The sequence below is a fragment of the Anas platyrhynchos genome, chromosome 2 (genome assembly GCF_047663525.1).
Source record: "Anas platyrhynchos isolate ZD024472 breed Pekin duck chromosome 2, IASCAAS_PekinDuck_T2T, whole genome shotgun sequence".
In the NCBI taxonomy this organism is placed as follows: Eukaryota; Metazoa; Chordata; class Aves; order Anseriformes; family Anatidae; genus Anas; species Anas platyrhynchos.
The window spans coordinates 111,075,001-111,095,000 of NC_092588.1; the positions used below are offsets into that span (position 1 = coordinate 111,075,001).

Consider the following 20,000-nt stretch of genomic DNA (forward strand, 5'->3'; position numbering starts at 1 on the left):
GGACTGAGAGAGGTGGGCTTGTGTGAACTTCATGAAGTTCAACAAGGCCAAGTACCAGGTCTTGCACCTGGGTCAGGGCAATCCCAACCACAAATACAGACTGGGTAGAGAATGGATTGAGAGCAAATCTGAGGAGAAGGACCTGGGGGTGCACCTGCAGTCCAGAAAGCTGCACGTGCAGTCCAGAAAGCCAACTGCATCCTGGGCTGCATCAAAAGAAGTGTGGCCAGCAAGTTGAGAGAGATAATTCTCCCCTTCTACTCCATTTTCTTGACATTCCTCCTCTAGCTCTGCATTCAGCTCTGGGACCCCCAGCACAAGATGCACATGGATGTATTAGAATGAGTCCAGAGGAGGGCCACAAAGATAATGAAAGGGCTGGAGCATCTCTCCTATGAAGATAAGCTGAGATACTTGGGATTGTTCAGCCTGGAGAAGTGAAGGTTCCAAGGTGACCTTATAGAGGCTTTCCAGTACCTAAAGGAGGCCTCCAAGAAAGCAGAAGAGGGATTCTTTGTCAGTGAGTGGAGTGATAGGGCAAGGGGTAAAGGTTTTAAACTAAAAGAAAGGAAATTTAGATCAGATATGAGGAAGAAGTCTTTACTATGAAGGTGTTGAGGCACTAGAACAAGTTACCCAGAGAGGTTGTGTATGTCCCATTCCTGGAAGTGTTTAAGGCCAGGTTGGTGGGGCTTTCAGCAACCTGGTCGAGTGGGAGGTGTCCCTGCCTGTGGGGGAGATGGGGGGAGGGGGAGGGCTGAATTTAGGTGGTCTTTAAGATTCCTTCCAACATAAATAATTCTGTGATTCTGTGATTCTATGATGTCTGTGAGGCCATCACAGTGCTGAGACTGCGCTTTGAAATGGATTAGTCAGTGATAACTTTCTCCAGTTTTCAAGAGATTTCAAGATCACAGCTTTCAGTGTTTCAGATTTCAGTGACTACTGTTTCTCAGTAAAACTTTAGGCCAACAAAATCTTGAGAATGCCACTGAAAAGTTAGCGCTGGTTACCTTCTTGTAAAAATACCATCTTTTACTTTTTTTTTTTTTAAAGATATTTTGTGAAGGCCATGTGCTCTGTCATGATACTGTAATATGCTTTTGACAGAGCAGTGGGGACATTTGTAAGTGCTAGAGTCAAAACAAATGTCTCCTAGTCCATTTTACCCTCAATGAAAAAGCAAAATGAACTGTTATGTGCTTTTTCATTTGCCATTATTCTTTTTCATTTGCCACTTGCAGCCTTAACCAAAATGGTGTAGTTTAGAATAAACTTGAGATGCAATGAATAGGATGCACTTTTTTACATCAAGTGCCTCAGGAAGATGTAAGGTTAAAGCCTAAATTTTTGATAGACTGACTTCCAGAGAATAATGTAGGTTTCTGGTATTAGGTAGAAACAGATTGGCCAGGATATTATAAACCAGCCTCATTTCTTCATGTGGGCTATTCTCACCTCTGTTGGCAAGTCACTCCTGAATATTCAAGTCAACTTGCTCCTTAAAAAGTGTCTTTAACAGTAAAGACAACGAACACCTTCACTAGTATGTTCAAGATTGCATTGTGTGTAAATATGAATGTAAATGTTGTTTTGTATACAGGAGCTAACTCTAAAGGAGTCTTTGTAGCCAGTGCCATGCTCAGACTGTGACTGCCAGTGTTAGAAGGAGAGTGAAGGGTCCTCAGTTTTGCAGACTGATTGAAAAGCTCCCTTAATCACTTTTGGACAATAGCATTGGTGCTTTACTGACATAGTCTTAGCAATTTATTTCCAAGTTCTGGGCTGGCAATGAGATGACAAACTTAAAAATGCAGCTTGATAATTGCCTGCATTTTTTTCTGATTTCTTGCAGCAGTATCAAGTGCTATGGTCTTTGCCTTCCTTCTGGACTGCATAGCTGTGAGCTGGCCTGAGCTTACTCACTGCCCTCAGGTCTACCGCACTCCAAGTATCTGATATTTGAAGTATGGAAACATTGTGAAATGTAGCTTGCCTTGCATCTCCAGCTCATTTTTTTCTACCTGGAAAGGTATGGATATTTTAGGTTAGTGCTGAAACTTCCTAGTGATTCTGGACGTAGCTTCTGATGACCAGGACTCACAAACATTCTTATGGCTGTGATCTTGTAACACACTGAAAGTAACATATATAGCAACATGCTAACTGTAAATATCCCATGTAAGGCATCATACTGTATAAATTCAAGGGACTATTTTGCAATGAAATGCATTGATATTCAATGACTTCGTATAGATCATTATTTTGATATCAGTTGATGCTGCACATGTTCCTCCATGGAGTTAATTGAACGTGCATGGATCATAAAATATTTTGCCAATAAAAATCTGATAATAATCTAATAAAGACAATTGGAGATAACTTTTGATGATATTAAAATTAGAAATAAACAATACACCTGAAAGACGTTTTTGTATTTTAGTTTCAAACTCTTCAGGCTAAATAGGTCAAGTTTTTATGTCACTCCACTGATTATATTGGCATCACAATCTCTATTCGCTCATTTAAATGAGGGGAAAATAAGAACATTCAACATACCAAGAATGTTTGAAGGTTTTGCTTTTAAAAGCAAACAAATTTACTTTTGCATTTAGCAATTAGATTTTGATTTCTATTTCAGGCATCTTCTCAACAAAAGATCTAGAGTTCAAAAATTAAAGAGAGTTAAGGATGATGCACAGTAACTATCAAGAACTTGTAATCTTGTATAGTACTCTTGTACTTTTTTTTTCTTCTCTTCCTGTCTCTGTATTACACAAATTATCCTTATCTTCTAGCTGTTTATTGTTTAACTCAAATACAGACATCGATGTTCACAGTGCTTGGAGTCATCTCTTCGAAGAAAGTTTATTATGGGCTAATTGGATATTCAACTAGCTGGGACAAACTCAAAAATCCTGAAGTTTTGAACTCTTTCTTTGATGCTGAGTCTGTCTCTATTCTCAGCAAGAGAGATTCGTTTATCCCAGGCATTCACCTCTCTCCCTCCCCTGCCATTTGTAGCAAGGTGGAAGCAAATGTCTAGCATACACATTCTTTCCCCAGCTGGATTCAGGTATAAAACTTTCTGACAAGGAATAGCAGTAAAGGGACCAAAGCTAGCTCTGAAGATGAACTTAAGGCCCTTGAAATCTGTAGCATGCCAAGATAGCTTTATATATATATATATATTTGTTTTAATTTAAACTAAAAAAAAATAAAAAAAAAAAGAAGGACGGGATGCTGAGATCATCTGTCACACCATCTGTGGTTGCCTAGCAGAATTACTCCAGCCTCGAGCTGGAGAAGCTCCCTTTTGCAGCTGAACTGCAGTTGGGGGTTTTATTAATACATCTCTCATTTATATAGCACCTTTCACTCTCAAGGATCCCAAAGTACTTGTTAAAGGATAAAGTTGAGGACCAAAAACTGTTAGAGGAGGAGCAGATGGGGGAAAATTTCCTTTCCCGATGACCAGTGTCTTCAAAACTTTTCACCAAAGCATTTATTGCTGAATTTGTTATTCTGTTTTATTCCTCAGAGCATGGCTCAATGGGAGGTTGTGACCTTCGGGGCCTCGTGCAGCCAAGAGGTAATTTGTTCCTGCAGAGACAATTGCATAAATGCTTGTTTTATTTCTATCTTATGTATGACTGACACAGTTTGTAAGAACCAGTTATCAAGCTTTATACATATACATGTATATACATATAGAGAGAGTACAGAAAATAACAAGGGGAAGAACAACTGCAGTCAGCTGGCATTCAGGAAAATTAGAAAAAAAAAAAAAGACATAAAACATGTGGAGTAATCAGCAGTTTTCAGTCAAGTGGCATTTAAATGCTGCACTGATGCATAACCTGCCCTACTGTTCTGTGAGGTGGGAGGACAGGTGATATGTCAGCTGTGCTCTGCCATGTAACTACAGTAGAAGGGCTGAGTTAATGACAGACACAAGAGTTTGGATGAATGTTAACATGCTGCTATTTCCATGCCGAGATGAAGTAGCAGGGCCTGGATTTATCATTAAAAGAGACCCAAGAGGCTCTCACTGAGCCAGCTGCTAGGGCCCTAAAACATATGTCGCACCCTTCAGCTGTTCATCAGTACAAAAGGCTTCCATCTCAAAGCACTTGACCTTGTTAGCCTCAGCAGTGTCAGTGATATTTTCAACAGGGTGACAACAGATCAAGTATGAAGAAGAAAATCTCTTAAGGAGGATGTGTGCAGTCTGTAGCAAAACTATCACAGAAACGTAGCCTGTGGATAATGGCTGCTATTTCTGATGTTCAGGATTTGTAAAGTGGGTGGGCTGCTGCAGTTTTACGAAGTATTAGTAGACAACAGAAAAAGAAGTAGGAAGAAAATAAAAATATATTAGTGTCAAATAAATTAACTTCCCAGATTCTGAAATTTCCAAGCCTTCTTCCCCACCCCCACAATCCTTGTATTCTTACTAACTTCAGAGGAAGTTCTGCTTGAGTTAAGGGCTGAGTTGGGGGAGTTCTGAAACCACAGAGAATAATTGTAAGAATTACAGCAGTGGTATCACCCTAACATTTACAGGTAGTATTAACATGATGATGTACTGTGAGAATGCTTTAGCAGATTTGCTACTGTTACATAGCACTCGGGAAGGATAGTGCATCCTCTGATGTACGTAGGTTAATTCTAGTAGTCCTTTACCCAAAAGCACAGTGAAGTGTTGCTAATCAATTTTTTTCCTCAATGGAAGAAGTCACCATTTTCCTCCAAATCTGTCCATTTATTAGTTAAGGCCTTTTCCCACTAGAATTTTGTGAAGATAATTTGCATGTATTTAATGTGCCTATGTAAAGTATGTAAAGGTATATCTGTATATTTTCTCCCTCTGAATTAAAAATGATGTATTGTTTTCTAGTCTCATTCCCTGCTTATACAGACTTATATAGCACTAACCTTTAAATATATCAGGAGTGAAACACTCCATGCTTTACACATCTGCTGTGGAAGGATGGAGGCAGACAAAGGACAGAGAGCATGAGATGAAAAAAAAAACCAAACACACAATAAAAACATGACAGATGTTAGTTAGGTTGCTTAATGCTGTGCCAGAAGGCCCTCAGATGCTGTGGTGCTAAGCATAGATGAAAACTTGCACTGCATATCATATAATTGAGCTGGACCTTCAGAATTACAAGTTTTTATTAAAAATCATTAGATTGTAAAAAAGTAGCTGTTCAGGTGGTTGATTTGATTGTCTTCTCGTTATGATCTTTTGGGATTGCATTCTTTACCACTGAAATGATGCAATATCAGGTCGTTTTCCCAGCACCTGAAAAAGGAGTGACATGCAAGATTGTGCTATACTCTATAGGGACTATGGGTCATAGACAGCTGCCCTGTTTAGCTCTGAAGTAGGGCGTGGTTATTGAAGAAAGTGCAGAGCTGACAGGGGGAAGGGTCCTGGCCAGGAAATCCCTAAATCACATGAAGTGACCTGTGGTGGTAGTTGTGCTGAGCTGCGTTGGTAAAGGGTTGGGGGGCAAGGAATGCATTGCCCTGAAAAAGGGGTCTGAGGAGCTTCCAAGTTGGCTTTTTAGGGCCTGGAGGCTCTATGGTGGGAGTCTCAGGTGAAGCATCCCCTGCCTGCTTGATCCTGCCTGCCCTGGCAGGCATTTTGCAATCACCAATGTGCTGGATGTGGGCCAGGGCAAGGCACAGGAGTGAACCTATGGTCTACTGCTATGCCCGGAGGCCAGACTGCTGCACCTTAATGTTCAGCCTCCAACTGTCCTTGGCTCTCATACCGTGCATTTCTTGTATGCATCTCCCTGCCTGTGAACAGAATGGGAAAGCTATAGGTTACTCAGGCCTGCTCAGTTACACATGCATCTAATGTGAGAAAATGGATCATCTGATTAGGAACAAAAGGATAAGACATGCAAACATCTGTTTCTATCCAGGCACAGCAGATTAGGTATGTAATCCCTGGGTTGCTGAATACTGCTTTCAATTACTTGAGCAGAACTGGAGTTCAGCATCTTTTAGGAGGGGGCTGGAGTTTTGGTGAAGTAATGTTGCAGTTTTCATTGTTTCCTAATGCAAAATTGTGTTACAGTGATACTTGAAAAGCATGTGAACATTACTTTGATAGCCAATGCAGAAAGCAGATACAACACTTTTTGGTGGGATAATTTAATGTATCTTTTTTTTTTTTTTTTCATACAGAAGTGATTTAATGATGTGTGAAGTCTGACAAGTAAATCTCCTTAATGATTCTCACCACAATGAACATAGAAAATAGCTCTTTTTTTTCATACAATACAATATGTATTAGATAACAGCTGGTAACTGATGATATGGGAGATCAATTCTGCAAGCTGCAGAGCACCTGCAGTTCTCATTGACTTTGATGAGTTGGAAGTACTCAGCACTTCAGAGAATGTTTCCAGTACCCTTCAGGATTGAGTTTACCAAGAAATTTGTTTCTTGAACTGTAATTTAGTTATTGTTATGTTAACGCCTCAATCTTTTGATGCAAAGTAACTGCAGAAGAGGGAAAAATATCTTCAGTGAAGATCACTCTGGAAGTGATTAAAATACTTTATGGCATCATTGTGAGCACTGTACAACAAAGAATACATCAATAGATTAAAATAATACCTCAGATATACATGTTGCAGTGGTAGGATTCTTACTTCTAATGTAGGAGTTTCTTTTAAAAAGATATAAAATGAGAAAATTCAGGGCATGAAAGCCACAGAGTTATTACTTTTAGTAGTATATGTTATTTTGCTGATTGTGAAATGAAAATATTTATAGTCTCAAATATAAGTGGTTGTAGACATATTGATGTATTTATATGAACAAGTCTTAAGCCTCAGATCCAGTGTGATTTTATATACTCCAACATGGAACTACAAAAAGCTACCAACAAAGCTGTTAAAAACATACTGCAGTTTTAATTGCATCCCACAAGTCACTGAGCTAGGACAGCCCTGAAGGTGTGTCCTGGAAGTGTGACTACCCAGTGCCTCAGGCAGTGATAGGAGTGGAAAAGAAAGCATTAGCCCAATTGTGTGCACAGCCTCATGTTTTATCTCCTAAGTTTTATCCCTGTTTCTCCTGTCTTTCCTTCTCTCAGCCCATCGGTGCAGCCTATCCAGATCCTCCTGCAGAGCCTTCCTACCCTCGAGCAGACCGACACACGCACCTAACTTGGTGTCATCTGCGAACATCAAAGAGGAACAGAAAAATGAAGGGGTAAGGTGGGAATGGAAGTCTGTTGTGTTCATTTTGTATGGCCACAAAGCACAGAGGTGGTAGGAAGATAACGCTGCCTGCCTAGGCTCCTACAATTGCCTGGCCTGATCTCGAGCTAGAAAAGGAAGGAAGATGGTGATGGAGGGCTGCACCCATGGTGTGCCTGGAGGCCGTAGGTCCAGTGTGGGAATGTAAGTCTGCACTCTGTTAAGGTTTGATGTACCCATTCTGTGGAGCTGATTTCTGCTAGTTTTGCTGCAGCGCTGCTGTCTTAAATTACCCCTGCTGAGTTTTCCAGACCCTAAAAGTAAAGAAGTTCTTATAATGAATCTTATTTTAGTATGTGCCAAAATGAAGGGCCTCCTCCAGCTCTTCTCCTCAGCTAGGTGAGAGCATCTGTCCTGTATGGTGGCTGCAGCCCTTCATGGTGCCACATCATCAGTCCCTTAGATGGCTCAGGGAGAGAGAAAATTCTCTTCTTATGAGGCTGGGAGTAGAATAGTATGCTGCAGCTTGCTGGGAAAATAAACACAAAACAAATGTCCTTCATCTGTGGCTGTTGTCAGATGTCCAGGCACCATGACCTAGGTGAAGCACCCAAATACCACCAGTTATGTTGTTTTCTATGTTTTCTTGTGGGTACAGCATCAGCAGGGATGTGAGAGGAGGCTTCAGGGTTTTACAAACCTGCCTGAGGGTGCTTTGGAAAGGAAATCAGATGGATGAACTCCTGTCTCCCTGTTTCTTGAAGTGTATTCAGCCAAGGGGTAAAATACTGATTTACCAGTGGGAGAGGAGTGTTTGTGTAAGGCACACCTAGGAGATTTTGAGCATTAGCCCATGATCATTTGTCTTTTTTTTTCTTTTTTTTTTTTCTTATTTAATCTTTAAGAGAATAGTATAAGTGGTGGAGAAAATAGAAATGTTCTGTTTGAATAAGCTCCCAGTCCATCTCACTTCCACTCATTACAGGATCTTGAATTCTTTACAGATAGTATAGGCACAGTTTTAACATATTAATAGCTTAAAAACAAAACCTTTAGCCTTATATTCTTTTCCACATTAGGAAATACCCCACACATTGTGTAGACAGACTGAGATAATATTACGCAGCACTTAAAAATGACTGAAATGACTGATGCTGTATGCTCATCTGCTCCTTGTCATTTGATATTCCTCTAAGTCTTTATTCTTCATCACAGCAATGCTAGAGACTTGTATTATAGATGAGTAAGATTAACTTAATACATTGTTTGCCCACATACTCCCTCCATCTGCCTGATGTCATATGCATGTCTTTATATGCTTTCCTTTTGAAGCAAGTTTACTAATTGTCACTTGGATTTGCTTTGGTCCTTACTTTCAGTAAGTGGGGCTGGAGGGCTACTGCCGTTCCTTCCAAGTGGCAGATGACCTTCTAGTACAGCACTTAGAGCAGGGAGCACTCTAGGAACATTTGCCTCCAGCTATGCCCTCATTTCTTTGCTTACACCAAAAAAAAAACAGTTTAACTGGCATGTTTTGCCTACTCTGGTATGCCTGTGTGTTAAGGCTTATTTCCACTTCTTTGTGATTGCAAAGCTACTGCAGTGTGAGGAGATTCCACTGAACTGAGCCATTTATAAGTATGTGCAAATACACTCACTTCTTTCTTGATCCAGTATGTTATGACACAGTACAGAAGAAGCTAGTGACTTATTCCACAATTCTCTTCAAATAATTTTCTGCCAGGCATTTGGTTTGGAAATGGAATAAAACCTTAAGACTTAAAACTTTCCTTCATTTTTTGACTTCTTATTTCTTGTGTGTGTTTTATCAACTCCCCTATTTTTTTCTTCGCTCCTACATGCTGACACAGCACCAGTTTTCTTGTCTAATTTTATAAACTGTTCAGCCGTGCCGTTATTCACTGTTTTCTTTTAATTACGTATTCTTGTTAACCTCTTTATCCTTTCAAAGATGCAGATTGTGATTGACATGTGGTATTAATTAAGGCATATAATTTATGACATCGGAGCTTGAAATTAATAAGTGACAATACAATTACATGGTTTGCCTAATTGTCCTTCAGTAATATAAAGATTGACACTTACTGTGGCATTCGAAGCTCTCAAACAGATAATACAGCTGAATGTAATCACCAGTGAATCTAAAGTAAACAGATCCATTGAAAGGAACAAGCTGTTGGCAAAATACTTCTGCTGTGGCCTCGTTTTATTAAATAAATGAATCTATATGTGCAGGTTACTCTTAGAATTAAATTCAAGATATAATGTTTCCAGGACTTTTAATTGTAAATACTCAATGTTCTGCCATTTTCACTGATATGTTTCTTTCAAAATTTTACTCGCACCTGGCAAAGTGCCAGCAATTCAAACAGTAACATTTGTTCTTGTTGATCCTATCCACACCACTGCAATTTTCTTTACATCTCTATATAATCATCTAGAGATTGGCAACTTGATATATTACTGGAATGCTAAATTCCTCCTTGTTAATAATATAGATTTGGTCTTACAGTTGCTGAGGAATATGAGAAGTATTATTTGGGTGAATGCTGTTAGCAGATTTGGAATTTTGAAACCAATTCAAACAGCATCCTTGTTTTTAACTGCAAACTTTCTCTTGAGTTCAAAACTCTTGTAATCTGGTCCTGTGACTTTCTGGTAATGCCCATCAAATTTTAACTATTTTTGTCAAAAGGAAAATATAAATGTGTTATATGTGGATGAGACATTCAGGTTACCATATTTGTAATCTCTGTAGCTTTGTTTAAAGGAAATCCATAGTTTTGTGTTATTTCAAGGAAATTCAGTGGAGAACTGCATGAATCTAGACTCAAAAGTTCTGAAAAAATGCTTATATTGAAAACCTTACTGTATATCTTCCTGTTACTCTATGCTCTTCCTTTGTGGAATGATAAAACATACAATATAAATAAGCCTTATATCTGAATATGTGCAAACCCTGGGGCAGCAAGCCAATGAGTGAAAGAGAAGGGTGTCAATGGGGTGAGCTCTGTGCTTTTATCTGTATCTGGTTAGGAAGAGATGACAAAGCTGTAGGTGACTGCTGGGCTGCAGAACCAATACCACGTGTTTGGCACCTCTCAGCCTCATATGACCACAGCTTTGTTTTTCCATGCGAACGGTTCAACACTGCTGCGTCCCATTACTGGGGTAGCAATTTTCTAGCATAAGATTAGGTGTGTATTGCCCCATCCACTTAAACACAGTGCTATGCCTCTAAAGCTGTGGGCCTTTGAAGCAAACTGTAAGTGTAGAAAGGCTTTAGATTATTAGAATTTACCTTTTAGATGTACTCCTTGCAGGTAAGCAAATGAAAAATAACTCTTTAATAAAAGCTAAAAGTCTTCCTCAATCACACAGTTAGCTTCTTCTTGTCCTATCACTTGTTGCTTGGGAGAAGAGACTGAACCCCACCATGCTACTTGAGGTAACAACAAGGTCTCACCTGAGACTTTTTTTCTTCCCAAGCTTATTTAGCTTGGAAAAAAAACAGAACCCTCAGCTGCTCCTCGTAAGACTTGTTCTCTAGACCCTTCATCAGCTTTGTTGCCCTTCTTTGGACATGTTCCAGCACCTTGTAGTGAGGGGCCCAAAACTAAACACAGTACTCGAGGTGTGGCCTCACCAGAGCTGAGTACAGGGGGACAATCTCTTTCCTAGTCTTGCTGACCACGCTATTTCTGATACAAGCCAGGATGCCGTTGGCCTTCTTGGCCACCTGAGCACACTGCCAGCTCATGTTCAGCTGTCTATTGACCAATACCCTTAGATCCCTTTCCGACAGGCAGCTTTCCAGCCGGTAGTGTTGTGTGGGGTTGTTGTGACCCAAATGCAGTACCAAACACTTAGCTTTGTTGAACTTCATACAATTGGCCTCAACCCATCGATCCAGCCTATCCAGATCATTCTGCAAAGCCTTCTGACCCTCAAGCAGATCAACAGTCTCATCAACCTTGGTGTCATCTGCAAACTTACTATTTTCTTCTTCTATTTTATTTTCTTCTTCTATTTCATTTTCTTTTGCATTTTAGAATGAATTTTAAGAACTTGATTTTCAGAAATGCTTTTTATCTTTTTATGTATTAAAGATTTGAAACAGCAGTCAATGAGAGGTCTGGCTAATGGCATGATTTGAAATCTCAAAGTCTAAATTACTGGATAAAAAGTGTATGGAGATGTCAGGATGCATTGTTAAACTTATTCAAATTTTTCTTCCTTATTATAGTTCAGTACACATGATACAGTGCATTATACGTGCCTGGTGCCTTCTGCCAGAACCTGTCACATAATTTACTATCTGAATTGATTTCTCTGTTTTGAAAACCTCAGGTTTTCTTACGGTTCAAAAAAAAAAATCATACATGGACTTAGGAGGAGGGCTTTACTTTTTTTTTTTTTTTTTTTTTTTTTTCATTTTTTTTCCCCCAGCATATTTTTAACAATGTTGTTATCTATTCTCAAAGCCCAGAGGTGGTGATAAGGAAAATAACCAAAGGTAAAATGGGAGTGAATGGCCAAACAAGTCATCGCAGAGCAACTTAAAAAATAAAATATAATAAAATACACAGCTTAAACTATATATACTAATGAAATAAAAAGGTTACTAAAGAAATAAAAACCATGGCTTAAACTAGATATAGTAATGATTTATTTTTTTTAAGCTTTCTTAAGTGGGAGGGAATGTCAGAAAAGTAAGCCAAGTTTAAGTTGTGAAAGGATTTCTAAAGAATTCAGCATGGTCTTATCTTTATTCATTATATTATTCTACTCCAAACCTAAAGCCCTGCGGAAGGTAATTGGAGTGTTCAGAGTTCGGACTGGAGACAAGGCAGAGTTGAGCTGCCTGTGAATAACACTGCACATCTCAATAAATAATTCTTGATTTCATTGTCATTTCATTGAAGTGGGTAAGGAAGGGTGACTTGGTTAAAACAAATGCAGATCGATTTGTCAAGCAACATGCTTCAACCTTGGGTGCCTATGCATTATGATCAATAATGTTTACAGTCTTCCTCCGTCTCCTCAAAGAGAATGTGCCTCTCATTGAAGGGAATGAGATTCTGTTCTGTTTGTGACATTTTGCAACCGTGGAAGCCCATTTCTGGGATTTCTTTTTTGTTGTCGTTGTTCAGTGTTGGTAGAGAAATGAAGATCATCAAACATGCAAGATATGAAGGGTCATGTGCATAAACCTTTTTTATTTTTATTTTTTTTAATAGAAAGAACAGAGATCGATAAAGCCCAGAAAAAGAAGGTAACAGCTGTAAGCAGCCTTGTACTGGGGCTGTAATCCTGATGAATAATGTTGCTGTCATAACAGCAGGGATAATTTAATGCTGACACTTAGCAGCATGATAAATAGCTTGTCAGACATAGGCAGTGACAGAGTCAAGTGAAACTGCCCATGACAAGTTCTGAAATATTAATCTTCTACTAGACTGTGACTGTGCTGAAGGGGCAGCAGCATACAGAAGACTGGGAGGGGAGACACTTTGTAATATAAACAAATGTACTTTAGGAAAAAATGCTTTTATTGCACAGACATCATTCCCTTTACAAGGGCTACTATTTATACTATTTCTGTACAATACACAGAACATTTATGCTTTGCAACAGCATATAGTAATTTTTCTGCATATTCTCTGACATCAGTTCTCAGATGCATTCTCCTTCTTACTGGTAAAAGGCTTTTTAGCTTTAGAGTTTTTTTTTTTTTTTTTTGGAGATGAAGTTAAATTAAGATGTATTTCCTATCATTTCTTTTCCAGTCCATCTACCCTTCTTTCAGAGATTTTTCAAATTTATCTAGGATCCTTATTGTAAATACCACATAAGCAACATGTCAGGGTTCCCCAGTCCAAACAGCAATTGATTTATTAACTGCTTCTCCATTAGAGATGATCTAGGGTAATGGTGGACTTAACAGCCACTAGTTATTCAAACCAGGCTATTTGTTTAGATTTAATTTGCTTAGTAAAGTACTATGCTATTTTGATCTTCAGGGAGATGATTCATGCACTGCTCCATGAATTATGTATCAGAGACTCTTGCATGCCTTTTGGGTACTGGTTTGATCACCAAGACTCCTCATGGTATGCAAGTCATCAGGACTGACAACAATAATAACTTAGAGAGGTGCATGTGGCTAATGTTGGTGCCACATCAATGGTCCACTGGTAGCAGTGTTGGGAAACATCTTCTAAAGTTCACCAGTTTGCCACATTTGTAATCATATGCCTATGATTACAATTTAAAAGGTGCTGAGCACAGCAGAAAGATAAAAGGCTTAACTGTTAAAAAGGTTCATTGTCATCTTTAAGTTAATAGTACTGTAACTTCTGTCTTGAATTGTCTTTTGTAAATTGAGCTGTCAATGAAGCATTGGCTCAAGGTCTTATTTACTCATCAGTACAGTGTGGATGTTATGAGACTGCAGTGTGTTTGGTTCCACAGCCAGCACAGTATGTAAGAGTCTCTGTATCTACCCTGACAACTTATTGCCTTATCAGTTTTGGAGAAAGGTATCCGAACAAGGTCTGGGGTGGCTGAAGGATGAACCACTGATGTATTCAGTGGTTTCCTTCTCCAATAAGTGTGTTGTCAAAGTGCCAAGTAGTGCAGTGCAGAAATCACAGAAAAAGAAAACTAGTACAGTTATATGAAAGACCACTGGTAGTTTGGTAGAAGGCAAGCAAAAGGCTGCAAAAGTTAAAATTATAGTTTTTAGTATAAGAACAATTTCTTTGAGTTCAGGAAAGTATGATGAATACAGATTACATTGAGGCAGAATTCAGAGCCAAGTTAAATGAAATGGGATTTTGCTTTGGAGCAGAGGGGCGAAGGCTTCTTCACCCTTTTTTTGTGAGAGGAGGAGGTTATATTCTCATTCTAAAAAAAGCTCAGTGTGCACAGTATGCTCTCTTCAATAACATTAAGATTTCAATGTATTTCATTTAAAAAGGGTTTTAATGCAGAAATCACTAAACATTGCTGTAGCTCTAAATGTAGAATCAGTAGGTTAAAATAAGATCCCAGATCTAAAAACTCTTATTAGCAGGAATTGTCTTCTAAAGTGAGTCAATCAGTTGTTTCTAAAATAAAATAGCATACGCAATGAACTGGCCAGGCCTGAAATATACTGGGTTAAAAAAATCGGAACGGTTTGACCCATTTTATATGGAAAGTGATTTTTACCTTTCAGAGTTTGAGAAACACAGCTCTCTCGGTACATACATTTTCTGAAGGTGGCATATATCTTATATAATATCCTGATCATTTTATGGTTTAGAGTCTGAATCAGCCTGTTGGTGTTGATAGGTAGTATTACTTATCTAGATGAAATTTATTCTGAAATTTTCACATCAAGATACTTGCTTTTGCCTTTCATGCTGCTGTCTCCAGTGGTGAAAGGTGGTCTGTTTTGTGCATCAGCTCCAGTGCTAAAAGAAGATTACTTAGGCTCAGCAATTATTATGATAAGCACAGTGCCACAGGACTTATTGGTTTTGATTTTTAAATGTTTTTTTAAAATGTTTTAAACAGGAAAATGTTTTATTTTTCTTTTTGGTTTTATGCACACAAACTTACATAACATGTTCCATAAGAAAATTCATTTAATGATTCTGAGAAAAGTTTAAGTTTTACTAAAATCCAAAAATATAAGTTTCGTTTTTTTCCTCTGATCAGCTTTTCTGTATTTAAGACTGACATACGTGCCATAGTTTTCTGTCACCTTTTAGTACCAAAACTTTAATCTAGATCTTGCTGTACTGAGTTTTGAGATTTCTGCTCATTCTCTACACATCCTTGTTTCAGTGTTAGTTTTGGTGCTAGTGTTTCATGAATTCTTTAAAAGTTCACATCAAAAAAGATGCTTGGCAAACAAATTCTGAGGTGAAAAAAGCGAGAATTTTCAGATCCAGAAAAATTATTCTTGGCCAGGTGTAGTAGACAATATCATGTGAGTTAATGTGGAATCTTAATATAGTGTCCTAGACAGTTATGAGCTGCTGATGCAAAATATTGGCAGAAAATATTTTGCTAAGCTTGCAGCTAATGAAATTGAGAATTAGTGTTTGTCTGTACTTTGCTAATTTCTCTGTACATCTGATTTATTCCATTTGCATTAATATGGATTTAGAATTATCGTGGATCAAACTGTTACCCAGTCAGTTTGCTATTTAACTGTATTTAAATGTATTTAAATTAAAAAAATAATAATCTGACTGGCTTGATTTTTATGGAGTAGAAAACCAACTAGTTTTAAGAAACCTGATTCTGTTTGTTAGAATATAGGAGTAACTCTTTGAAAGCATGTGTAACTCTTTTTTTTTTTTTCCAAAAAAAGGGGGGAGCAGAATAGATTTGGTAAGTTCCCATGTGACAACAGCCTAAAGAACCTGCAAATAACAAACCTAGGATAATTTTTTTATATAGTGTAACTGCATTAGAGGGATTTACTTGTTCTCTCAGTCCCATCCAGTCATCTGCTCTCCCTGTCCAATTGAAATCAGATACAATTTTGTGGGAAAATGAATGAGACCTTTCAATCTTTTCTATTTCTATTTTGGGTAATACATTTCCCATCCATGTTATAAGGCAAGCTTGACAGAGGTGAAAAGAATTGTTTTGCCAAAAACTTTGAGGTGACTTTACTCTGTACTAAAAGAAAGGGTAGAGAGCTGGTGGGCTTAGTATATTCCTGTAGGATGTGAGGCACTAAAATTTTAATTTCCTTTTGTTGTTGTTTGTTGTTGTTCTAGTTATTGGTTTATAGAGAATAGTTATTTCTTTTTAACCAACAATTGACCAATACTTTGTCTCCCCTTTGTACCAGCAATTCCTTCTTTAATATCAGATATCTCCCAGATGGAAGGTTTCAAAAATATGTGTTTCTATGAAGAACTCTGGTTTTGGGGAGAGCTCCCCATTAGCTCAGTTAAACAGTAAATTAGTAATTATATATTATGAATATTTTGTAAAACAATTTTTCAACTTTTTCTAGCCTACCAACCTGTTCATATTACAAATTTAAAAACTCATATTTTGAAATTTACTGGTACTAAAGGGAAGAGAAATTGTTATAATGAAATTGTAATTTTAATGATGCATGACAAATTCATAGCAGGGACGACATTTTAAAAGGTACAAAAAGTAAGTTCTCTTCAAGCCTAGAAAATACACCAATAATTGGATCCATGTTAGAGGAGTGTACTACTTCAGCTGAAGTCTGTGTAGTTTGATATAACTGCCTAAGGGACAGAAATCGTTTGTAGACAGAAAACCTCTGGAACATTCTATCTGTACAAGATTTCTCTCTTGGCTGTTTCTTAGAGACTTTCCAGATTCGCAAAGGAACTGGTGTTCAGTACTAAATCTTGTTGGAAAATCTACCTAATCCCTTAAGTACCCCAACACCCCAGTGTTCTTATTGAGGAATTCTCAGTATTGATTCTGGACTGTATTTTCTCATGGGTTTGCCAAACTCTGATTCACCTACTGGTTATATGACGGTGCTGATGAGACCAAGTTCATTATTCGTGCTGGCTAGTGTGTGGATTTTTGTGCCTGTTGTGTGATACTGTTGGCACACCTAGTCCCTTCTACATTAAAGCAGAGCCAAAGAGTCATCAGAAATAGAGCTAGAGTCATCTGAAGATGTTGATCATGGTGCTCGAACACAGAAGGTCATCTAATTTGTTCATAATGACTGCCAAGTCTGGAGACTACACAATAACATTAGGTAATCTATACCAATGCTTCCTGTTAAAAGTTTTTCTTGTTCTTCTCCTTTTAGGGGTGAGGAAGAAACATAATTTTTTCTCTAAGGAAACAGACCAGTGTAATTGCATATAGTAATTGGCTCTGACTACACTGAATGTAAATAAGTATGCTTGCAGTTTGGGGAAGACAGCATTTGCAGGACAACAGCTGTTTACAGAGCAAAAGGCGATACAAGAGGCCAGACTGGTAGCAGCAAACTTTTTTTTTTTTTTTAATTTTCTCATATGTTATGTAATTGAATTAAGTGTAGGAGAGTTGAGACAGTGAGGAGACTTGTTAGATATACAAACTAAGTATTTGGACCTAAAGATTTCTTGACTTAAAAGTAGCATTCTGAAGTAGGTACTTAAAGGAAGAAGCTGTTGTACTTACCTATGTGATGACTCTATAGTTTATCTGATAGCTGTCACATGAAGACTAATGAAAGTAACAAGATTGTCCTTAAACAACAACAAAAAATACTTGATTATATTATATCTATTCTGTCTAGTCTTGATTCTGTTGGAAAATTGCCCAAAATATATTCTTATTGTAATTTTACTTATAATTTATGTCATATAGATTATCACAAATATATAAACAACAAAAAAAAACCACAAAATTACAACTCCTATCAGAATAAGCTGTTCATTAATACAGAATTGCTATGTTTTATAGTCAAACATTGTGGAAACTCTTGTTCATGAATGCTGGGATCAGTGTCATATGGTTTCTTGGATCATCACAGATGAAAATAATATATGTTTCTTGCATACATTATGCTTCTTGCCATCAGTCAAAACTTTAGATTCACTAGCTGATTTAGAAAAAAAATAATCTGTTTTGCCCACATTATGGTATTTCCAATGAATAAAAGCCAGTAGCATACCCCTTTTAGCATCACTTCATGGCTATTCGAATGATAGTGGTACTTTTGCTTAGTGGAATTCATTTTTCTTTTCTGTACTGTGGTATGTTATGGGGAATAGATGTGTAATACTCTGGAACTACACAACTGTCAAATTCCTGGACTTCGTAAACAACTTGATTAAATTAAATGTCATTAGGAACAATTTTGCTAGGCTTTTGTTTTCTTGTAAGAGTTGGTATGTTTGCTGGCAATTTCTCTTCTGGGCCTCCCTCCCCCGCCAAATGATAGCTTCAGAGAAATATGTGCTATGGCATTTTGTGTAGCAGGAAATAAATAAATAAAAAAAATGAGAAGAGCTATTTAATTAGAGTGATCCACACCTGTTACCTGTCTGCATCTCCTCAGCTTTGCATTAAAATGTTAATTGAACACAGATGCAGGATGGGCCCAATCCTCTTGGTATGGAGTATCCTCGACATTAATATGAATTAACACAGTTGGCCTAAGAGGCAGAACTGCCTTTTGTCCCTACACAACCTCCTTCTTTTTCCTTAAGTACCGATGAGGTGGCAGGAGTTTTATCACTATGCCGATTGTACAATTTTTAGGAGTCTAGTTTTATATTAATCCTTGTGTACAGTTATATTTTTGTCATTACATGAGTACAATAAAAATATAAATTATAGATTGCAGGGTTTTAAAATGAGCCTGAATATGCTGAGGCTGAGCAGGAATTGAGTTAACACAAAGGAAAGAGTACACCTGAACCACTTCCTCCCCACTGCACCATAGCTTGTTGTCATTCCCTTCCCCTTCCCTCTCCTCCTCTCCCCTTCCTCCAAACTGCTGTTGATAGAAGACTGTCAGGAAATAGCTACCTCATGTAGCAAACCACTCTATAAGGGAACAGGCTCCATGGCAGTCGTTGCTTAGAAGGCCAGACCATTGTGTGCTGCTCCTGTTCATCTCAGCTGAAGTCTGCTCCTTCTCTGAGAAGTCTCTTGTGTCCATTACTGCTGGCTCCCCTCCACCCACCTGCCCCAAGTCCTGAGCAATCTGCTGTCTTAGCAGTAACAGACTATTCAGCATTTATTTTGAAGAACAGTACTTTTATGAAGTATCATGGTAAAAAAAAAATACTGATAAGGATGCTAAGACATAGCACATAAAGTAAATATGTAAATGTAAATTCGTTTAATTTTTGAGCATGTGAAAGAATATTTTGCTGTTTGAGTATGATACTGTACACTTGTCATAAACCAACTTATAAAAGAGCAGTTATGCTTGTGACTTTGTTTTCCCTTACCCTCCTATTGTCAAAATAAAATTTCAGATGGTGTGGACATCATCTCTGTGTAGTCTTCAAAGGATGATGGGAAAAGACACAGATGATCTTTATAAGACTGATAAATTTTTGGTTGGTTCACACTGAAATGATTTGACAAGGACAGCATATTTGTTGCTGCTTAGAAAGGCTGGAAACTTTATATAGAAGCTTAAATTGATTTGAGTCTCAACCGCCTTATCTTAAAATGTTTAGAAATAGGAAAGTTTTTATGATTTATTGCTTGAAAGCCAAGAACTCTCTTGCTGAAAAAATGACATGGCAGTACATACCTGTTAACCCCATGTTTTCTGAACCTGTAAACACAATCATTATATAATTTTGCATGTAAGAAATTTATTTTTGGCTTTTTTTTTTTTCCATGTGCTGAGTACCCTCTAGTATTTTTTTTTTTATAATTGAGAAGAGTGTGTTTAAACAAAGAACCAGTTTATTGAGTCACACTCAGTGCGTTCTTCCCTAATGCCAGCAGATTTACTAGTTCTTATGGCCTTTCACAGAAAGTTCTGGCAAGAGGTTTTCATGAGATTTTGACTTTCTCAGAAATGCTTTTGGAGAAGAGCGCAGACGTTTATCCAATGTACAGTAGACCCTTTACATAGTGAAGATCTTGAGAGCTGCAGATGAGTGGCAAAGACAAGCAGAGGTGAAGTTCACCAGGGCTGTTTGAGAATTGGTGTTCTCTTGTGACTACACTCGTTTAGTAGGGTTTACGTAAGTGACAGAGGAATAGCTTGGCTCATCTCCC

General features: G+C 37.9%; 1 long non-coding RNA gene across 1 annotated transcript in view; it reads left to right on the top strand.

Annotated features, from left to right (window-relative positions):
• The window catches only part of LOC140001748 (uncharacterized), a 96,169-nt gene that overhangs the window by 1,807 nt on the left and 74,362 nt on the right, over positions 1–20,000 (top strand). The window contains exons 2-4 of the long non-coding RNA XR_011807273.1: positions 1,856–2,032; positions 3,542–3,592; positions 7,127–7,245. This is a non-coding gene — a long non-coding RNA (uncharacterized lncRNA). The remainder of the gene's footprint in view (positions 1–1,855; positions 2,033–3,541; positions 3,593–7,126; positions 7,246–20,000) is intronic.